At 40.9% G+C, this 22,902-nt stretch overlaps 1 long non-coding RNA gene across 1 annotated transcript in view; it reads right to left on the reverse strand.

Moving 5' to 3' along the window:
* The window catches only part of LOC130540608 (uncharacterized), a 63,261-nt gene extending 55,187 nt beyond the window's left edge, over positions 1-8,074 (reverse strand). Inside the window, exon 1 of the long non-coding RNA XR_008954603.1 lies at positions 7,927-8,074. This is a non-coding gene — a long non-coding RNA (uncharacterized LOC130540608). The remainder of the gene's footprint in view (positions 1-7,926) is intronic.
* Positions 8,075-22,902: the final 14,828 nt, after the last annotated feature.

A 22,902-nucleotide genomic window follows, 5' to 3' on the forward strand; every position in this document is an offset into this window, starting at 1 on the left:
GCCAGCAGGATGGGCTGGCCACTGAACATCAAGACTCAGGTCAAATGTCCTCTATTCAGAGGATTTCCTCGACTACCCAATTAATCTAGAAAAATACTTGTCAGTCATTTCCTTTCATGTTTGCTTTGATTTATAAAGCTTACCACTCTTTAAAATCATCTTATCTGCTATGTTTACTTGATTTGAATTTATCTCCATCTTAGAATGTCAGTTTCATGAGAGCAGGCTCCCTCTCTGTCTTGTTCTCCACTGTATTCTTAACACTTAGATCAGTGCCTGGCACATAATAAGTGTTAGTCCGAACTGCACCATTTTGTAAACCACCCACTATTTTGCAGACCTTGGTCAAAGTGAAACATTCATGGGGGTTCTGGCTGTGAGAAACATCCTGCCTAACACCTGCCTACAAGTCAGACAAAGGCCCAACTAAAGAAATATCCCTATCATATTCTGTTGGGAGAAAGTGCAAAGAAACACCATGTTCCACCAGAAAAAGGGCCAGAACTGCCTCATCATGGGAACATCTTATCAATATCCTGCTGAGCAGCAAGCCATATGGCCCAGACCCCTCCCGCTCAAACCTTTAAGTACCCCAGCCTGTAAGTGGAGGTGGGCTCTGGCATTAAGCTGGTCTCCCACTTCCATAGGTGTCTGCAATATACTTGTATTGCTGTTTGAGCCGCCCTGTGTGTGTCTTTCTTTAACCCTCGCCTTCCCTTTAAAACCTAACATTTTGGTGCCAAAACCAGGGATGGGGATTGGGTTCTAACGCATAAGTCTTCTCTTGCTACCTGGAAAGCAGCAAGCAGCAAAAACTGGCCCCGGGCCTGCCTCCAGGTCCTGAGGGAACTCCCTGTTCCCAGCCCCATTCCCTTGTTCTCTCTTCTTCTCCAGCCCTGGGCTAACCTCCAGATCCTGATCAAACTCTCCATCTTCTTTTTCCTTCCTTCCCCTTTCTGGGCAGCTCCAACAAGGATCACCCCCATTGCTGGACATCACAACCCAAACTGGTCTCCAATTAGTGGGTGAGTCTTCCTTCTCCTCCTGTGCTGATTACTCACATATTCCTGCCTGTTGACAGAAAATCCCAGTGCTGGGTGAGAGTTCTCTCTGGTCATCAGGTGACCGTGGCCTGCCTTCTCAGGGGACGCCCTCACGATGTTCGCCACTCCGGCCACTCCAGTCTCCAGGGAAACACGAAGAGCTGCAGGGATGCTCTGGTTCTCCCACTTCCCTTCTAACAGGAGGAATTGGGGTACTCGCTCCCCACCTCTAAGTTTCTCACCCTTCTGGCCACCAGTATGGGGCAAGGCTCTTCAAAACCTCCTCGAGACACCACTCTGGATGTCTCATCTGGAACCTCCAAACCCAGGGCTTGGCGAACTCCATTAAAACCGAATGCCTTATTCACTCCTCTCGTATGTCTCCTGCAGGACCTATGAGCCCAGGGCTTGGTGGACTCTTAAAACTCAGCACCTTACTTGCCTCTGTACCTTCCTCTGTAATGTGGCCTAGCTTCAATGTAAACTGGACAATAATAGTCAATGGCCAAACAACAAAATATTCAATTTCCAAATTCAACATAATGTAAAAAACTTCCTCCTGTGCAATGGTAAATGATCTGAAGTGCTTTGCTTATCTCTGTTTGTGGTTGTCTCTCTGCCAACCCTGTTCACCTATTCAAATCCTCCTCCTCAACAAATATCCTGCAAAAGCACCTCCTCCTCCAGACAAGGCTTCCTTCTCTAATTTCAACCTGGCTAACAAACCCCCTCCCTCTGTATCCATCCCACCCCTCCTCCTTCTCATTCAGCTGTGGCTCCTCTACTCCCTTATTGTTGCCCTTCGCCCCCTCCTTCTCCACTGCATACCAGGTCTCACACTCAACCCCCTTTTGCCAAAAACCAGGCACATGCCCAAAGGTCCTCCAAAGTCCTCCTGTTGTGGGAGGTCATGGGGGCCTAAGGCACAATCTGAGTTCATGTTTCCTTCTCCCTAGCCAGCCTCTCCCAGCTTGAAAAGAAGCTCGGCTTTTTCCCCACAAATTCCACCTCCTGCAAGGAATTTCTAAATATCACTCAATCTTATGACCTTACTTGTCATGACATATGTCATGCTGTCCTCCACCGTCACCCCGGAGCACAGGGAACGCATCTGGACAGCTGCCCAGGCCCATGCAAACACCCTCCACCAACAAGATGCTGCCCATAACCCAGTAGGGACCCTAGCTGTCCCCAGAACTAATTCCAACTGGGATTATCAGGCAACTTCTGCAGACAGACAGAAACAGGGCCACATAATATCATGCCCCCTAGCTGGCATGAACAAAGCTGCCCCTGCTCTTTTCCTCTCCTGCCTTTCAGAGGCCATGACTAAATATACCACCTTAAGCCCTAATACCAGTAAGGGCAGAATCTACCTTCATTTACACTTAATTTCCCAGTCAGCCCCAGAAATAAATAAATAAATAAAACTTTAAAAACTGGAGGATGACCCTCAAATCTCCCAAAGAGACTTAATCAAAGTGGCCTTTAAGGTCTTTAACAATACAGAGGAAAAACTGCAAACCCAAAAGCTAAAAAGGGACCAAGCTAAACACCAGATGCTGGCAGCTGCCGTTCAACAGGGTTCCCAATGCATACAAAAATCCTCAACCTCGCAACAAACTCCACCAGAAGCCTGTTTGAAGTATGGCCAACAGGGTCACTAGGCAAAAGCCTGCCCTAATCCCAGGACACCCTCAAAACCTTGCCCCATCTGTGGTATCAAGGAACACTGGTCACTGGACTGTGCTCAGCAAAACTCTTCATCCCGTTTCACCACCTCTAACTGAAGACTGATGGGGCCTGGAATCCACTCCCCCCACTGCCATCACTGCCTTGGAACCCAGGGTAACACTGTCAGTATCTGGTAAGCTTATGCTTTTCCTGTTAAATATGCGGCTAATTACTCAGTTTTACCAGAATATTCTGGACCCCTCCTCAGTTCTTCTATCTCTATTTGTGGGAGTCAATGGAATCCCCTCTAGGCACAAACAGACTGGTTCTCTATTATGCAACCTATTCAACACCCCCTTCACCCACCCATTCCTGATTATCCCTCAGTGTCCTACCCTATCTTGGGGCAGGACATACAAAGTAAATCCCAGGTCTCCATACAATTTGCCTCCTACAATTCCATCCCTTTTATTTTACTGTGCCGCCCAGATGCTTCCCTCTCCTTCCCCTCCTCCTCATTATCCACCCTGTTACCTTTTGTTAATCCTGAAGTTCGAAACGTTTCTAAACCCACAATAGCCACACATCACATCCCAGTCACAATAACCCTCCAAAACCCCTCCATTTTCCTTTGTCAGTCTCAAAATCCCCTTAACCCAGCCGGCCTTAGGGACCTCAAACCTATTATCTGTAAACTTTTATAAGCTCGAATTCTCAAGCCTGTCACCTCTCCCCACAACACCCCTATCCTAGTGGTCAATAAGACAGACAGGTCTTACCTCTTGGTCCAGGATCTCTGAGTTGTTAACTAGGCCTATCTATCTGGTGGTCCCAATCATACACTCTACTCTCCCATATTCCCTCATCTACCACACACTTCTCTGTATTGGATCTAAAGGACACGTTTTTCACTATTCCCTTAAATTATGCTTCCCAAAGTCTTTTTGCTTTCACTTGGTCAAATCCTAATACACATCCTCCCAACTAACATGGATCATACTCCCACAGGGGTTCCAGGATAGTCCCCACCTATTCAGACAGGCCCTCACCAAGAATCTAGCTGAACTTCCCCTTATTCCTAGCACCCTCCTCTAATAGGTCAATAACCTCCTTCTCTGTAGCCCCTCCCTTAACCTGTCCTTTGAACACACCACTCAGCTTTTAAATTTCCTCCATAGTCAAGGATATCGGGTCTCACCCACAAAGGCTCAGGTAGCCCAAACCCAGGTCACTTACCTTGGGCTTGCTCTATCGCCTAATTCTCAGGCCTTCTCAACCCAGTGAAATGAGCTAAATTGGGATATTCCTCTTTCCCACACAAAGGAGGACCTCCTCTCCTTCTTGGGTCTTGTGGGATACTTCCAGCTGTAGATTCCCAAGTTTGGCTTGCTGGCCAAGCTGTTCTACACGGCCTCACATGGGCCCATCCTAAAATCCCTGAACCCAGCTTGCCCCATCAACTCCCACTTTAAAAAACTAAAAAAATTCCTTTTTAATGGCCCCAGCACTGGGACTGCCCAACCCCACCAACCCCTTTACTCTGTATGTACATTCTGACCAAGGCCTTGCTTATGGACTACCAAACATACAGCAATGCCCCACAAGCCATTACATACCTCTCAAAACAACCGGACTCTCATTCAAGGCTGGCCACTGTGCCTAAAAATCTTAGGTGTGGCCACATTGCTGGCCTCAGAGGCACAGAAACTCACTTTCTAACAACACATTACTATGTGTAATGCATCTTCCCATAACCTATAGAACCTCATAAGCCATCATTCTCTTCTATCCCTCTCACCATCCTGCTTACAGCAGGTACATGCCTTATTCATAGGAAACTCTCTAAATCACTTTCCAGAAATGTAAAGCTCTCAACCTGGCCACCCTTCTCCCTGTAAACACCTCCAACTCTGAGTTCTCTCTCACTCCTGCCTGGACCTCTTAGACTCCCTCTCTTCCCACTTCCAACACATTTTGGAAGCCCCTTTGCAGGGAACCCCTACATGGTTCATTAACAGAAGCTCTTTTAGGGAGCCATGTCCAGCAGCTGCCAAAAACAAACTCATCATTGCCAAAAACAAACTCCTAAAATCCAATGCTCTCCCGCCTCATACTACCCCTCAACAGGTGAAGCTAGTTTTTCTAACCATGGCCCTCACCCTAGCAAAGGGAAAGAGAATTAACATTTACCTGAATTCCAAATATACATACCACATCCTACACTCTCACTCCTTAAGCTAGCTGGAAAGGGTTTTTCTAGCTACAAAAAGAACCCCCATAGGAAATGGCAAACTCATATACAAGCTGCTGGAGGCAGCTAAACTACCATCACAGGCTGCCATTATCCATTGTAAAGGACACTAAAAGGCTACAAATGCCATAAACAAGGGAAAGTTTTTAGCAAGTTCGGCGGCCCAGCAGGCAGCCCTTAAAAAATCATTATTGCCCATTTTTCCCAACATACACCCTATATATACCCAAGAGGAACAAATCTCAGTCACCTAGGCTGGCACCATTCAGGAATTAAAATGGTTCTACCTCAATAATAAAATTGTCTTACTCAAGTCACAAAAAACTTCTGTACTTTTATAAGTGCACAACAATTTTTATGCTGGTTACTGCCCACTACTCCATCTCTTAAAAGGTTATATACATTCTCCCACCATGGCTGCTAATCTCAAAAATATTTCTAAGGCATGTTCCCTTTGCACTCAAACTTCCCCTCAGGAAGCTATCAAATCACCTCCTTTCCTGCACACCAGGCCTGAGGACACCTGTCAGGGCAGGACTGGCAAATCGACTTCACCCACATGCCCCCCCATAAAAAGAGTCCAATACCTTGTGACAGTAGTAAATACATTCTCTGGATAAAAGCTTTTCCTACCACCACCAAAAAGGCACACACTGTCACTTCTATTCTCCTCACTCATACTATCCCCCAGTTTGAACTCCCCTCTACCATCCAGTCAGAAAATGGGCCAACATTTATTTCACAGGTTAACCAACAGCTGGCAAAGGCTCTAAACATTAAATGGGCTTTCCATATTCCCTGTAACCCCCAATCTTCCAGTAAGATTGAACAGGCCAATGCCCTTCTGAAACAACAACTAACCAAACTCTCCCTCGAGGTTAAGATGACCTGGACTTCACTTCTCCCATTGGCCCTCATGCATTTGTGAGCCATTCCCCACAAGCCCCTCAGCCTAAGCCCATTTGAACTCATGTACAGATGCCCCTTTATCCTCCAGGATCTTCCTTCATCTCCTCCCCCTTCTATATGGGATACTTGGCTGGCATTACACCTCACTCAACATCTAATAAGACAGTGTGCAAATGCTTACTTGCCCCAGCCTGAAAGCCCATCCTCCAGACACTCCTCCCTGTCCCTACAACCAGGGGACTAGGTCTGAATCACAGACTCCTCCTCCTCCTCTCTCCAACCAAAGTGGATGGGTCCTCACCAGGTAATCCTAACTACTCTCATGGCGGCAAAGCTAACATCCTATCCATACTGGATACACCATTCCAAACTAAAAAGACCACCAATTCCACTTTCAGAAATTTCCTCATCCCCAAATTATTCTTCCTCCCTCACAGGACTGACTTGCTGCACTTACAAAAATTCCAGAAGTTGCTGATCCAGAAGGCCCTGGTCCATGACATTCTCTGCCTCCAATTTTAAATCTTTTATCTCATAGTTTGTTTCAAATCTTTCCCAGTATTCCCTCCCGTGTCCCTGGATGGACCACTCCAGTTCCTCACATTAATCCAGGAGCTATGGCTGCAGGACACCTTCCAGGATATCACTCCTACTCAAATCTCTGTTTTTGTTTTTATTTTTTCTTTTTGTCTTCTTTGTCTGTTGGATACTCTAAGTCCCCGACCCCAACCTTTGGCAGTTGGGGCCCCTTTGTCAACCTCACACATTATCTTTTAATCAGTTACACTTCCCTCTTTCTTCCAACGGTTAAATTTATTTGTCCACATAAATCCAGCAAATCACAGCCCTTCCTGTTAACCTAACCACATAAACCTGGTCCAAAATAAACCTGCATCTCACCTACTCAGCCAATCCATTCCCAAAACCTGTTTATAATCTTGCTCAGCTAAACACCTTTCCCCCAATCCATCAAATAAACCCACACTGTCACACACTGGGATGTCGCCCTCCTTTACTTCATGGCCTCTAAACGAAACATGTTTCAAGCTGGATTTCATAAAACACCTCCTTACCAACCCTGCCCCTCTCTGCTGGTGCAGCTCTCCATGTATCAAACTCAAGTGTGCTTCCTGGAAAAAAAAAATGCACATGATTCCCTCAACTGCAACTTTATCCTTCTGCCCTGTCAGAACCACAATGGCTATTAGTTACCAAAACCCATCTCTTTCTCTCTCTCCAAAACCAAAAAGCCTTCACCTCCTTCCCCACCAATATTCCCTATCAGGCCCTCACAGGGACAACCCTTGCTACCAACTATTCAACTTGGAAAAACAGAAAGTTGGAACAAAAAGTTTATTCAGGATTCAACCCCTCCTTCTCATGGCTCACTACCTTCACTTACAACTTTTCCCTGTCCACCCCAAGTCTTTTCTGTGTGAAACAAACTCTTATCTCTGCCTACTGGCCAATTGGTCAGGAACAGGCACCCTAGTATTTCAGTCCCCAAACATTAACATCCTACCAAACAACCAGAGCATCCAGGTTCCTTTAGCAGCTTCTGTCTCATCTTCCTCTACATGCACTAAGCGGGCTCTACATCTCATTCCTCTGGTAACAGGATTAAGCATCTCTGCTGCACTTGGCACTGGAAGAGCAGGGATATCACCCTTAACTGCCCTATATAACAAAATCTCTGCAGTTTTCTATGATACCCTAGAGGACATGCACACTTTCATTACAAGCCTCCAAAGGCATATAGACTCCTTTGTGGGAGTCGTCCTTCAAAACCAAAGGGCTCTAGACCTGTTAATCGCTGAGAAGGGGGACATATGTGTATACTTCCAAAACCAATGCTGTTTTTATGTTAATGAATCCAGCATTATTCATGACACGGCCCTAAGGCTCCATGACAGGGCTGCAGAAATCCATCAAGTTACTAACTCTTGGTGGCAGGGGTCATTCTTTCTAAAGTGGATGCCTTGGTAACCCCTTCTTAGAGCCCTTAGTTTTCTTCCCTCATAATACTAAAAATTGCCCCTGTGTACTCACCTTTATATTCTGCTTTATCTCCCAAAGGCTGAACTCCCTTGTCCAGGCAGCCACCTAGAAACACATTCATACCATCCTTCTCCACCAAGTCCGGTATCAGCGCCTCCAGGAAAACAACTCTGAAGACGACACGCACTACTTCAAAACCCAAACCCTGACTACAGTGCCCCTATTCAGCAGGAAGCAGCCATATAATTAACAACTCTCATCTTTCTTTTATAGTAAAGTAGGAGGCAAGAATGTTACTCCAAACTGTAACATTTTGTAAGCGCCCCCCACTGCTATTTTGCAGACCTTGGCCAAAGTGAAACATTTCACCAAGATTCAGGCTGTGAGAAACATCTTGCCTACCCACCTGACCACAAGGCAGACAAAGGCCCAACGGAAGAAACATTCTTATCATACCCTACCCGGCAAAGGCTCAACTAAAGAAACATCCCTATCATATTCTGTGGGAGAAAGTGCAAAGAAACACCACGTTCTGGAGGAATAAGGGCCAGAACTGCCTCATCATGGGAACATCTTATGAATATCCTGCCGGGCAGCCAGCTATATGGCCCAGATCTCTGCCGCTCAGACCCATTAAGTACCCCAGCCTGTAAGCGGCGGTGAGCTCTGTCTGGCCATAAGTTAGTTGGCCCCCAACTTCCACAGGTGTCTGCAATATACCTGTGCTGCTGTTTGAGCTGCCCCCTCCCTGTGTCTTTTTTTAACTCTCGTCTTCCCTTCAAAACCTAACAGTAAGCACTCAATTCTTACTTGTTGAATAAATGAATGATAGACAATGGACGATGGTTAATTTTTGTTAAGAAAAATGGAAATTCGGCCGGGTGCAGCGGCTCACGGCCGCTGTAATTCCAGCACTTTGGGAGGCCGAGGCAGGAGGATCACGAGGTCAGCAGATCGAGACCATCCTGGCTAACACAGTGAAACCCCGTCTCTACTAAAAATACAAAAAAAATTAGCCAGGCGTGGTGGTGGGCGCCTATAGTCCCAGCTTCTCGGGAGGCTGAGGCAGGAGAATGGCGTGAACCCGGGAGGGGGAGCGTGCAGTGAGCCGAGATCGCACCACTGCACTCCAGCCTGGGCGACAGAGCGAGACTCCATCTCAAAAAAAAAAAAAAAAAAGAAAAATGGAAATTCAAAGGAGCAGAAAGAGCAATTGCATCTGTAGGCAAGTGCTGATCCTTTCTAAGAATTATGGGTCAGAGAAGCCATATCAGATGTAAAATACGATTACAGGCTTGAAAAGGGAAGATAAAGCAAGATTTCAGGAGTTTCCCAAATGCAAGAGTAATTCAGGAAATGATTTATAAAATTGAGCAGTGAGAGAGTGGTATGTACTCTTATTAAGTTTAGAAGGTCATTTGGTCAGGCTGGAGTTCACTGGGTAGTCAGGACAAACAATCCCACTGTCTCCACTGGCTCTGCTGCTGTGTCTCTACAATTAGGTTGCATCGTTAGATATTAAGTAGATTTTCTAATTTCTATTTTATGCTATCCTATAGTATCACAAGGAGTATATGTGTGTGTTTGGGGGTGGGGGTGGGATTTGAAGACTTTAGAAGGTTCCACTCCTCTGTTTAAGCAATTATGATGTCAGTTGAAGACAACACTCACTCCTCTGCCTCTGCAAGAGAAAAGCCCAAGGGCCTAGGTAAACAGTGGACAGCATCCTGGATGATGAGTGAGTTTACTTCTTTAAGAAAAGCAACTTGAGGGCAATGGAAAGGTGGCTTAAAAGAGAACAGGAACCATATGTCAATTATAGAAAGAATTATTAGGACAAAGGTGGTGTACTGAACCTGACTTCAGGATTAGTTTGAACAGCATAATCCTAGAAGTTTTCTAAAAGTTCCAGTTAGTGAGGTTTTAGAATTTTTTAGCTTCGGGTAAAAAATCTATTTGATAAGGTCCAGATTTTTCATATCACTGTGACTATTTGGAGATGGTCTCCTGTAGGTCTGTTTCTACTGAGCTGGGAAGCAGCCCAGGTTTGCTTCTGGTGCTCCTGGTCCAAATCACATATGGTTCCCTGAGAGAAAACCATTCTTTACAGAGAGAGAAGGGGAAACTAACACTGCTTACATTAGAATATATTTACGTGTCTGCACTATAAAACCTTACATTAAAAGGCTAAAATGCAAACAGCATTACAGGTCTCTTTCCAGGGGTAAGGTGACATTTTGGTAGGAACCTTTTGAAAGTTACTTTGCTTATCTCTGCCTTTCTCTCTCTCATGGTCCAGGGCCATAACTTATGAAGATCAACACTGATGTGATTGGTCTTTACTCCCATGTCATGTTTGCAATGAGGCTTCCCTGGCCACTCTAACTAAAATTGCTCCCTACTGACACTATATCTCATTCCCTTGCTCATTTTTCTCTTTGGCACTTACTATTATCTAAAAACAAAACAAAAAAACCTTATCGTTGGTTTCTGCTCCGGAGTGTAGGTTCTATAAGGGTGGATTAGATATTCATGTCTGTGTCATAGACATTTCTATTCCCTGGAGTCTAGAACAGTATTTGGCACATGGAAGATACTCATTTAGTATTTTTGAGTGACTAAATTATACATTGAATTGGCACAGTCCTCGAAAGCACTCTCATTAGATTATAAAGCTTGTTACAATGAAGCTGCTGTTATTGCAAATTTGTGTACTAGTGATTGCCTTCCTTCCTTATGATTCATAATGTAGCTCATGATGGCAAGCACTTAGATTGAAAAGTTTTAGAACCTATATCGGGGGTAGGCACTTCTTGAAATAAATGAAAGAAAGAATGAATATATGAAATCACTTTTAACATCCTTTCTCAGAACTGCATTCAGAAACAGTCTACGGCCTGAATAAGCAAAATGGTCTAATTACTTCTTATCCACATGTTGCTTTTTGCCAAAAATTGCTAAGTTTAATGAGTTGTTAGTGGAGCAAAATAATGCCTCCATCATAAATTTGCTTATAGACAGTCTTCCATATATCCTATTATAGACAATACAAGATGGGAAAAGTAAACAAAAATGCCCAAATCCTGTCAGGTGACAATCTCATAAAATTTGACTTCAATTTAATATCCAGGGATATATGTGGGTGATGAACATTTGACAACTGCCTTACGTTTTGCTGTAGTGTCACACAGAGTAGCTGCCATTCTGGTCCAAAAACCCTGCGGGGAAAAGAAAAAACATGAAATATTAGAAATCCTTAATTATGTTTCCTGAGTTTATTCGGCTTGAAGTCTGATTGCCAAAAATATCCCTGCCTGTAACATTAATAGTCTTTTCTATTTAACTAAAATATCAGGAATGTAAAGGAAATGTAAACCACTTCGGTTGTCTAACCAACATTATTCATTTGATTTCTGCTCACTGCTGATAGTAGCACATTTATATTTCATGGTTTCTGAATTCAAAGTGCGAAAATATCCAGATGTGGTCGACTGCTTTCAGGACCAGATGATAAACAGCATTATTTCTTGAAGTTAGATAGCAATCCTGAAGAATAGTCCATTCAGCAGCAAATCAAAAGATTTATATTAAGTAGGAAAGTCATATTAATCTTGCCTAGGTATCCCTGGTATCAGAAACTTATCTGTAGGGAAAATAGAAAGCATTATATAAAGAAAGAAGCTTACACTATGACCTGGAAGCAGAATGGCATCAAAATAAGGAGAGAGACTCAATATATAATTTAGAACTAATTTCTGAGAACAATATTTAATGGAAAACTTAATATTACAGCTCACAACCCCACTTCAGGGCCAATCGAAAAGTAGGTAAGCAATTTTGGAATGCTTGATCTGGGAAGAAATCTTTGTTAGAGACTTACGGTTTTAAATTATTATAGGCTTCTTCCTATGAGGTTTCTGGAACATAATGCTTTAAAAATTCGTTGGTGATGTGAGTGTTCCTACTAACACATGGTTCTCTGCAGCTGAGGATATATTTCTAATGTTGCTGCTCATGGTTTCCTTTGATCTGCCAGTTTTAGCATAATGATCTAATACACATGTGAGTATTTTGAACAGGCAAATAGTTCTACATAAATTCTAGATATGGCATTTTTCTCATTTTTGTTTTAGTGTACATTTATATATATGAAAAGAGTGTTCTTCATCATTTCTTTGCAGTGCAATTTTAAGCCTGAAAAGAATATTTGGTCTTCAATCTTGGCAAGCATACCTGTAAAGTAGATGGTAAGGCTGCTGATGAGGTAAGAAACTTTCTTCTTGGTTAATGAAGGGTATCTAATGGTCTTCTTTATCATCTTGATATATTTGTATTTACCTCTCTAAAAAAAAACTTTACTTGGTTAGTTATTCAAATTGCTAAAAATCAAGCTGAAACCAATAATAAGTAGAGCCTTAAATTCTGAGGAAAAGTTTACAGAGTAAAACCCATCTTTTTTTATACCGTAATTCAAAAATCAGTTTTTAATCATGTTTCTTGAATTATGTCTTCTTTTTCCTTGGCTATTAAGACTGTCTAAGATAGCTTTCTAGTTTAAGAGGTGGAGATTGATCTTTCTTTAAATAACTAACCCTCTGTGGATTGTTCTATACAATTAATCAATTAAGTTGGTGTTGTTTTATTGTTTGCTGCTACATGTATATTAAGTCTTACCTCCAAGCCCAACTGTATGATCCTTGAAAGCAGGACATAAACCAGTTTCTCAGATATTAAAGGAAGCTGAAGAGTATTACACAGAAAAAGTATAGAAATATTAAGGATGAGAAGTACTGGGTATTTTATGAGTTAAGCAAGCTTCTTTAGTGCAGAGCTTCTCTGAACGTCTGTTGCAGCATGTAGCTGTGGCTCCTGAACCAGACTGCCTCGGTTCCCATGAGCTGTGTGATCTTGAACCTTGGATACATGGCTTAACCTTTATGTGTTTTAGTTTCTAGAACTGTAATCTGGGTTACCTCACACAGTTTTATGAAGCATTTAGAACTTAATGCATGCACTATTATCATTAATGTACAATTGTGAATTTCTGCAAGAGGAATTTACTGTGCAGTTTCCATAAACATATCTGACCATGGAATTATTTTTTTTCCTGACATATCACACAACTGGTGTTCCAGAAAATACACTCAAAGAAATATCTTTAGACAGTGTCCTATGATTACTGATACTTAACACATTTGTATCATGAACATTAGATATCCATATGCCATTCACACAGATTTTAAAATATATATATTTTTACTTTTATGCATGCTTCCCCCTCTGCCCTTCTGGATGTATAGCCCAGAACCATTTGAAGTAAGTTCCAGACTTTAGGATTTTTCAAATTAAAGTACTTTACCATGTATTTCCTAGGAATAATGACAACCTGTTATAGAACCATATTATTATAACACTTAAGAAAATAAAAATGATTATATAATATCATCCAGCCAATATTTAAAATTTATCCAGATATTACCAGATGACTTTTATAGATACTTTTTAAAAAATATAGGACTCAATTGAGGTGCACACATTTGATTTTGTTATATATATGTAACTTTCTTTTAATATAGAATAATCCTCTCATATTATTTTTCTGACTATTTAAAGAGCTTTGATCAGCTGTCTTGTAAAATGTCCTTTCGTCTGATTGTCTTCTACGTTGACTAAATTGTTTTCTATCCTTTATCTTTCTTGGAAATGGGAAGATAGGTCTAGAGTTTGGTAAGATACAAGTTAAACAATTTGACAAGAGTGCTTGGTAGGTGATTATCCCTATTTCAAAGCACGTCACATTTGAGACATGTAATATCAGATTGTTCCTTTATTAGTAATGATAATTTTGATCACTCATTTAAGGTGGTGACTCTCAGAAGTCCCAATTGTAAAAGTATATCTTTTCCTTTATAAATTTTAGATAATCCATTGTGTAATGCATTGAAATTTGTGAATCTCTTTTTCCTTAACAACATTTTACCAATGCTTTTTGTATCCATTGACTGCCCTTGTTTAAATCAAATAGTACATTGGGATTAGAAAATGGTGATTTTTCTGATTTTGTTATTCTGTGTACATTTACTAGCAAGCATTCTTCTGTTAAGGTATTATCACTGTTTTGAGTGGCATGTGACCTAAGATGAAGTGACGGAACGGCATGGAAGAGCAGACACATGCTTGACAGATTTAGGCAGCTTTATGACAGTTGTAAAAGAAAATGCCAGAGCTTTTCAGAGAAGACAGGGCCAAACATAAGAGGAGGGACACACACACACACACACACACACACACACACACACACAGAGGGAGGGAGAGAGATAAAGAGAGAGATACGAGTTTACAATATGACTATCCCCTGGGAAAGGCCCCTGGGAAGGGACCAGTAAACCAGGAGAGCCTGTTTCATATCAGTGCCATAACTCCCTTGTTTCTTTGACTCCTTTTTATTATATCATTTGGTTAACTGCTCTCCTTTTGTCCTCACTTTCAAGTTCTTTATCTCTTTTTCTGAAGATGTAACACTTTTAATTAGCATACCTCTATCTTCCGCATGTAAATTTTTGGAAGTGTTGGCAGACAGCAGAGAAGGCAGAGTTTGGAAAAATACAGGAATCAAAAGCTCTAAGATAGCCATAGACAGGGTATTAGGCTGTGTGTATCAAGGCTTGGGTGGGAAATACACGGTACACTCCAACAGGATCATAAGGTGAGTTTAATAAAGGTATGGGCAAAATTAAAATAACTCATAAAGGGTATCGCAGTACCCTCAGCTATGACAAGTTAATAGCTGTAAGCTCTAGCATCAAGAGAGAGTAGTTATGTAGAGAGGGCCACCTGAAGGAGCAATCGACTTGGAGGGACATAGCCAACACACAATCCCTGTGGGGAGGAAGCTGGTGAGTAAATACCCCATCTTCAGTCTTCCCCACCTTCTGATCTCCTAAAATATAAGTTCTATAGGCATAGAAATTTTATTTGTCTCATTTTTTTGTATGTCTAGAAGAAATAGTGCCAGGTATGCAGGATGTGCTCAATAAGTTTTGTTTAGTATGTAAACAAATGAATGGAAGAAAGAATGGATGTGTGAGAGACTCAGAGGAGTCGTTTTGAGTTTCTCAGTTGGTCTTTTGAAAATCCTAAAGCAAATTACATTTTCTTTGCCTTAGTAAGGCATATCAATGCCATGAGATCTCATTATTTTATTTTTAGAAAAAATGATCAATGAGAAAATTGCACCAGGGGACCCACATTGGGACTTTTGAGTTGAACACATTACTTAGCAAATGCTAACATGGGAACTTGAGGATATTTAGTGAACCTGCTGAATTCAACACATTAATGCAACTGAAACCAATAGAGAAGAAGCTATCAATTAACCTTGGCATTTTGGGGTCTAAAAAAAGCTTTTACCCACTATTGTGCTTTGTAACCTATAAAATAAATCAAAATAAATCAAAACATAACAACAGTTAACCTTGAAAACCTTTTGACTACCTCCAGGGTTAATATTCTTGAAGGTAGTATAGTGTGATGGGAAAGTCTGTATCTTGAATTAAGCAAAATTCTGTCAAATTCTGGCTCTGCTATTCATTATCTATATAACATAGAAAGATTACTTGAAAAAGTTTTTAAAATCTCACTTTTTCATTTGTTAAACCAGAATAATCTCACCTGTATTGTGCCAAGAATTGAGAAAATGTATTGCAAATGTTTTGCACATGATATCTGCTTTATACATGTTAGTTCCTTGTTTTCCTTGGGGAAAGATAAATTAATACATCGATATAAATTAAAATAGAAAATTAATATAAATTACTATAATATTAATTTTATATTAGCTTTTATTTCTCTTCATTTTTGTAAACTTTTGGAAATTCTTGATGTTATTATGTAGTTAATGAACTTAGAATCAATTTCAATGAGCTGTATCAAAGAAGGCAGAGGAAAAACTACATGGTTTTACTTAACTATACCCCACCTTGTCATTTACTTCATCATGAGATAGCAATAGTCACAAAACCCAATTTAAAAGTAGAAATAAAGATAAATTATCAGAGTTCACAAAAATCTTCCATTCCTGTGTGTAAATGGCACTATTGAGCAAAAGTCTTAGATTTCTCTTATGGAAAGTTTAAATATTTCCATGTTGTTATATTTTATTTTTCCTGCTGGAAGGGGAAATACGACTGATTTTTTGGTAGGCAACTGAAATAACTAGTTTATTGCCTATCCTTCCACAGATATTTTGTGCACATGTGGGCAATTATATAATCTCTACCGCTTTTAAATTTTTAACAGATGCTATATTTTAGACTAGATTTAAATTTTAGGAAAAGTTGTAAAGATATTACAGAGCCCATATACTGCATCAACCAGTTTTCTCTTTTGTTAACATCTCACATTTTCGGGATACATTTGTCATAGCTAGGGAATCAACACTGGTATGTTATAATTAGTTAAATTTCACAGTTTATCAGGTTTTGCTATTTTTAACCGAGAGTTCCTTCTCGGTTCTAGGATCCCATCCAGGATACCATCTTAAATGTAGTTATCATGCCTCCTTAGCCTCTTCTGATCCATGACAATTTCTCAGACTTTCCTTGTTTTTTTTTTTTTTTTTTTATGACCGTGACATTTTTGAGGAGGGCTGGTCAAGTATTTCGTAAAAGGTTCCTCAATTGGAGTTTGACTGATGTTTTTCTCATGGTTAGACAAGGGTTTTGAGAGAATGACTTCAGAGGTGAAGTGCCCTTCTCAGCATGCTAGCAAGGGTACGTACTTCAACATGACTTACCACTGATGATGTTAACTTTTATCACCTGGCCAAGGTGGTGTGTGTTGTTTCTCCAGTGTAAAGTTTCTTTGAAAGAAAATCACTTACCAAAGCCCATACTCAGTGAGTGGAGAGTTGTGTTCCATCTCCTTGTGCCCCTTTAAGTTTTTTTTTGAATTTTTATTTTAAGTTCAGGGGTACACATCCAGGTTTGTTACATAGGTAAAGTTGTGTCATGGGGGTTTGTTGTACAGATTATTATATCTTCCAGGTATTAAGCCTAGTACCCATTAGTTATTTTTCATGATCCTCTCACTTCTCCAAACTTCCACCCTCTGATAGGCCCCAGTCTGTGTTGTTCCTTTTTATGTGTCCATGTGTTCCCACCATTTAGTTCCCACTTGTAAGTGAGAACATGCAGTATTTGGTTTTCTGTTCCTGCATTAGTTTGCTAAGGATAATACTTCCAGCTCTGTCTGCGTTTCTGAAAAGGATGTGATCTCATTCTATTTATGGCTGCATAGTAGTCAATGGTGTATATGTGCATTTTCTTTATCCAGTCTATTGTTGATGGGCATTTAGGTTGATTCTGTGTCTTTGCTATTGTGAATAGTGCTGCAATAAACATACTCACACATGTGTCTTTATAATAGAATGATTTATATTTCTTTGAGTATATACCCAGTCATGGGATTGCTGGGTCAAACGGTATTTCTGTCTTTAGGTCTTTGAGGAATCACTACACTGTCTTCCACAATGGTTGAACTAATTTACACTCCCACCAACAGTGTATGAGTGTTTCTTTTTCTCCACAACCTCACCAGCATCTGTTACTTTTTGGCTTTTTAATAATAACCATTCTGACTGGTATGAGCTGGTATCTCATTGTGATTTTAATTTGCATTTATCTAATAATCAGTGATGTTGAGCTTTTTTTATATATGCTTGTGGGCCACATGCATGTCTTCTTTTGAAAAATGTCTGTTCATATCCTTTGCCCACTTTTTAGTGGTCTTTTTTTTCTTATAAAGTTGTTTAAGTTCCTTATAGATTCCGGATATTAGACCTTTGTCAGCTGCATAGTTTGCAAAAATTGTCTCCCATTCTGTGTGTTGTATGTTGTCTCTGTTGATAGTTTCTTTTGCTATGCAGAAACTCTTTAGTTTAATTAGATCCCACTTGTCAATTTTTGCTTTTGTTGCAATTGTTTTTGGTATCTTCATCATGAAATCTTTGGTTGTGCCTATGTCCCGAATGGTACTGCCTAGGTTGTCTTCCAGGCTTTATATAGTTTTGGGTTTTACATTTAAGTCTTTAATTCATCTTGAGTTAACTTTTCTATATGGTGAAAGGAAGGGGTCCAGTTTCAGTCTTCTGCATATGGCTAGCCAGTTATCCCCATACCATTTATTGAATAGGGAGTCCTTTCTCCATTGCTTGTTTTTGTCAGATTTGTCAAAGATCAGATAGTTGTAGCAGTGTGGCCTCATTTCTGGGGTTCTCTATTCTGTTCCATTCTTCTGTGTGTCTGGTTTTATGCCAGTACCATGCTGTTTTTGTTAATGTAGCCCTGTCATATAGTTTGAAGTCAGGTAGTGTGATGCATCCAGCTTTGTTCTTTTTGCATAGGATTGCCTTGGCTATTTGGGCTCATAGGAACAGCATTGAATGTATAAATTGCTTTGGGCAATATGGTCATTTTACCATATTGATTCTTCCTATCCATGAACATGGAATGTTTCTCCATTTGTTTGTGTCATCTCTGATTTCTTTGAGCAGTGTTTTGTAATTCTCCTTATAGAGATCTTTCACCTCCCTAGTTACCTGTATGCCTAGGTATTTTTTGGTAGCAATTGTGAATGAGATTGACTTCCTGATTTGGCTTTTGGCTTGACTCTTGTTGGTGTATAGGAATGCTAGTAATTTTCGCACATTAATTCTGTATCCTGAGACTTTGCTAAAGTTGTTTATCAGCTTTAGAAGGTTTTGGGCTGAAACTATGGGGTTTTCTATATATAGAATCATGTTGTCTGCAAACAGAAACAGAAATAGTTTGACTGCCTCTCTTCCTATTTGGATGTCTTTCTTTCTTTCTCTTGCCTGATTGCTCTTGTCAGGACTTCTAATACTATGTTGCATAGGAGTGGTGAGAGAGGGCATCCTTTTCTTGCGAAAGTTTTCAAGCAGAATGCTTCCAGCTTTTGCCCATTCAGTATAATTTTGGCTGTGGATTTGACATAGATGGCTCATATTATTTTGAGATATGTTCCTTCAATACTTAGTTTATTGAGAGGTTTTAACATGAAGAGATGTTGAATTTTATCAAAAGCATTTTCAGCTTCTATTGAGATAATTGTGTGGTGGTGTTTTTTGTGTCTTTAGTTTTGTTTATGTGATAAATCATATTTATTGATTTGTGTGTATTGAACTTGCATACAGTAGATGAAGCCTACTTGATTGTGTTGGATAAACTTTTTGAGGTGTGGCTGGATTTAGTTGGCCAGTATTTTGTTATGGATTTTTGCATGGATGTTCATCAAGGATATTGGCCTGAAGTTTTATTTTTTTGTGGTATTTCTGCCAGGTTTTGGTATCAGGATGATGCTGGCCTCATAGAATGAGTTAAGGAGGAGCCCCTCCTCAATTTTTTTGGAGTAGTTTCAGTAGGAATGGTATAAGCTCTTTGTACATTTGGTAGAATTCAGCTGTGAATCTATCTGGTCCTGGGCTTTGTTTTTTGGTTGGTAGGCTATTTATTACTGCCTCAATGTCAAAGCTCATTATTGGTCTGTTCAGGGATTTAATTTTTTCCTAGTTCAGTTTTGGGAGGATGTATGTATCCAGGAATTTATTCATTTCTTTTAGATTTCTAGTTTATGTACATAGAGGTGTTTATAATATTATCTGATGGTTATTTGTATTTCTGTGAGGTCAGTTGTAATATCCCCCTTGTCATTTCTGATTGTGTTTACTTGAATCTTCTCTCTTCTTTATTAGGCTAGATAGCATTCTATTTTATTAATTTTTTCAAAAAACTACCTTTTGTATTCATTGATCACTTAAATTGATTTTCATGTCTCAGTCTGTTTCAGTTCAGCTCTGATTTTGGTTATTTCTTGTCTTCTCCTATTAATAGCTTTGGGGTTAGTTTGCTCTTGCTTCTCTAGTTCTTTTAGTTATGATCTTAGGTTGTTAACTTGAGATCTTTCTATTTTTTTTTTCTTTTTTTGATGGAGTCTTGCTCTGTTGTCAGGCTGGAGTGCAGGGGCACAGTCTCGGCTTACAGGAGAATCAAGTGATTCTCCTGCCTCAGCCTCCCGAGTAGCTGGGACTACAGGCGTTCACCACCATGCCCAGCTAATTTTTGTATTGTTAGTAGAGACGGGGTTTCACCACGTTGGCCAGGATGGTCTCAATCTCTTGATCTTGTGATCTGCCTGCCTCGGCCTCCCAAAGTGCTGGGATTAATTCTTTTTTGATGCAGGCGTTTAGGGCTTTAAATTTCCCTCTTAACACTGCTTTAGCTGTGTCCCAGAGATTCTGATATGTTGTATCTTTGTTCTCATTAGCTTCAAGGAACTTCTTGATTTCTGCCTTAATTTTATTATTTACTCAGAAGTCCTTCAGAAGCAGGTTATAACAATTTCCATGTAATTTTATTGTTTTGAGTGATTTTCTTAATCTTGGTATCGAATTTTATCGCTGTGTGGTGTGAGAGAGTGGTGGTTATGATTTCAGTTCTTTTGCATTTGCTGAAGAGAATTTTCCTTCTGATTATATGATCAATTTTAGAGTGTGTGCCATGTGGCAATGAGTAGGATGTATATTCTGTTTTTTTCTGGGTGGAGTCTATCAGGTCCATTTGATCCAGTACTGAGTTCAGCTCCTGAATATCTTTGTTAATATTCTGCCTCAATGATCTGTCTGATACTGTCAGTGGGGTAGAGGAGTTTCCTACTATTCTTGTGTGGGAGTCTAGGTCTCCTTGAAAGTCTCTAAGAACTTGCTATATGAATCTAGGTGCTCCTGTGTTGGGTGCATATATATTTAACATAATTAGATCTTCTTGTTTAATTGAACCCTTTACCACTATGTAATGCCCTTGTCTTATCTTTGTTGGTTTAAATCTGTTTTGTATGAAATTAGGATTGCAAACTTTGCATTTTTGGTTTTCCATTTGCTTGGTAGATTTTCTCCATGCCTTAATTTGAGCCTATGGGTGTAATTGTATGTGAGATGGGTCTCTCAAAGGCAGCTTACCCATGGGTCTTGGTTCTTTATCCAGCGTGTAACTCTAGGCCTTTTAACTGGGGCATTTAGCCAATTTACATTCAAGATTAGTACTGATATATGTGGATTTGATCTTCTCATCATGATATTAGTTGGTTATCTTGAAGCCTTGTTTATGTGGTTGCTTTATAGTGTCACTGGTCTGTGTACTTTATTGTGTTTATGGAACGGCTGGTAATGGTCTTTTCGATATTTATTGCTTCCTTCAGGAGCTCTTGTAAGTCAGGTCTGGTAGTAACAAATTCCCCCAGCATTTGCTTGTCTGAAAAGAATCTTATTTCTGCTTTGCTTATGAAGCTTATTTTCGCCAGATATGAAATTGTGTGTTGAAATTTCTTGACTTCAAGAATATTGAATATTTGTCCCCAGTATCTTCTGGCTTGTAGAGTTTCAGCTTGATAGAGCTTCTTCTAGTCTGATGGGCTTCCCTTTATAGGTTACTTGACCTTTGTCTCTTGCTGCCTTTAACATTTTTTCTCTCATTTTGAACTTGGAGACATCTGATGATTATGTGTCTTGGGGAGGATCTTGAGGAGTATCTTACTGGGGTTCTCTGCATTTCTTGCATTTGGATGTTGGCCTCTCTAGCTAGGTTGGGGAATTTTTCATGGTTGACATCCTGAAATATGTTTTCCAAGTTGCTTTCATTCTCCCTATCTCTTTTAGGAACCCCAATGAGTCATAGATTGATTTATTTACATAATCCCACATTTCTCAGAGGTTTTGTTCTGCAGCAGAGTGCTAACAGATGCAGAGGTACCTGCCTCTCTGCAGGTGTTCACCACAGTGGTAGACCAATACAGATGGGGGGCAGGGGGTGCCTGCTGGAGATGTGTGGGTGGTTGCACTGGAGGTGGTGCTGGCTTGTGGGTGGGGTGCTGGTCTGTTCATGTCTGGGTGCCTTCTCTGTGCCCCACAAGCAGGAATAATTGCTCAGTTGGTGGGAATATCTGCTGTCTTCCATGCAGTGTTAGTGGAAGGGTACGGTACTAATGGGGGTGGGGTTGCTATCTCTGTGCCTGCCAAAGCTTTGTCTGCAATGGTGGTTAGCAGGTAGGATTGGGGGTGGACTGCATTCCCATGTGCTGGCCAGGCAAGTAAAGCAAAACCTGCCCTTGCAGAATGTACCAGCAAAGTGATGTGGAGAGATGCTGTGGGGCTGGGGTAACCTGCAGCATGGGAAAGAAGCATGTAGGCTGCTCTGTGGCTATAGGAGCCACCTCACTGGAGCTCTCCACTGGTCATGCATGGTCCACTAGCACAGAAGCTATGGTGTGAGACCCCAAGGCACCCCAGACTGCCCTGTAAACAGGCATGGCCAGAATGTGTTTGCCCATAGAGGCCAGCAGACCAAGGGGTGCTCAGGTTGGACCAGCCCCACCTAATGTGCAAGACTTCCCTGCAGAGATCAGGTCAGACTTCTTCTAGGGCTATAGTCTCCAACAGGAGCAAGTCAAGCCTAGGGGGATGGCTGTCCCTGGCTGTGCTCTGCTACAGATGCTCCTGCACTAAGCCTCTGAGCTACTCATCAGCTGGTGTTCTACCCCTACCACTTCTCTCAGCAGATCTCCCTGCCAACTTGAGTGTCTGTGGTAGTCAAGGGGTTCCTCCTGCTGGAGTTCCAGAGGCTCATGGCAAGAATGGGTTGTTCCTTGCCAGTTTAATTCACCCATTCCCCTGGAGCTCTTGTGGTTCAAAAGTGAGTCCCAGTGTGCTGTAGCCATGCAGAGTTCCCAGATTTCTTCCCCTTCAGCCCAGCTTCTGTGTCTTCCCTCTGTCCACTTGGCATCTTCCCTGTGAAGATCTGTTAAAAGCACACCAGTTGTCTCAGTCCCTTGGTGGGAGCTGTTCCACTTGGCTGCATGTAGTTGGCCATTTTACCTTCTCTACAACTGATTTTTGAATTATTTTATTAGTAGTAGTAGGGCTATCATCCAACAATATTGTTTTGTAACATACATAGA

Source organism: Pan paniscus, chromosome 9 (assembly GCF_029289425.2).
Source record: "Pan paniscus chromosome 9, NHGRI_mPanPan1-v2.0_pri, whole genome shotgun sequence".
In the NCBI taxonomy this organism is placed as follows: domain Eukaryota; kingdom Metazoa; phylum Chordata; class Mammalia; order Primates; family Hominidae; genus Pan; species Pan paniscus.